Genomic DNA, 857 nt, shown 5'->3' on the forward strand with positions numbered 1-857 from the left:
GTAGTTAATATAAAGGGTGACGCAAAAACCGAGGTACTTCCGGTGATTACTTTCAAAATAAAACTCTGAAAGGGCACACTAGGAGGCAAAGCTCTATGATGCGGTACCCGCTCATTTACTCTGTTTTGTAGACATGATTTGATTTGGCTCATCTAAAAAAATGGAAAGCTCCAAACCTCAGGATCACAAACTGTTTAGAATCTTTCCTTCAGGTTGGCACAACAGAGCAGGAGCGGAGCTAGACGGGGGGGCAGGGGTGGCCTTGGCCCCCCTTAGCCACTCTTTGGCCACGCCCAGGCAAGGCAAGGCAAAGCAAGGCAAATTTATTTGTATAGCACAGTTCAGTACAAACACAATGCAAAGTGCTTTACATGATTAAAATATAGGAAAATAAAACAGAATCAAAGCAAGTAGGAAAAAAGATAAATAAATAAAATTAAATAAAAAATGCAGAAAACAAAAAAGACCATTAAAACAGTTGGACGAAAGAAAATAAAAAAGTTGAACTAATGATGTTTCAGTCAAACTGTTTAACTAGAACAGTCGAAGGCAATCCTAAACAAATGTGTTTTTAGTCTTGATTTAAAGGAACTCAGGCTTTCCGCACTTTTACAGTTTTCTGGAAGTTTGTTCCAGATAAGTGGAGCATAGGAACTAAATGCTGCTTCTCCATGTTTAGTTCTGGTTCTAGATAGAGCAGGCTGGAGCCAGAAGACCTGAGTGGTCTGGAGGGTTGATACACTGGTAGCAAGTCTGTGATGTATTTAGGTGCTAAGCCATTCAGAGATTTATAGACTAACAGAAGTATTTTAAAGTCTATTCTCTGAGATACAGGGAGCCAGTGTAAGGACCTACCA

This window comes from Cyprinodon tularosa, unplaced genomic scaffold, assembly GCF_016077235.1.
Source record: "Cyprinodon tularosa strain WSP-4 unplaced genomic scaffold, ASM1607723v1 ctg413, whole genome shotgun sequence".
Lineage (NCBI taxonomy): Eukaryota > Metazoa > Chordata > Actinopteri > Cyprinodontiformes > Cyprinodontidae > Cyprinodon > Cyprinodon tularosa.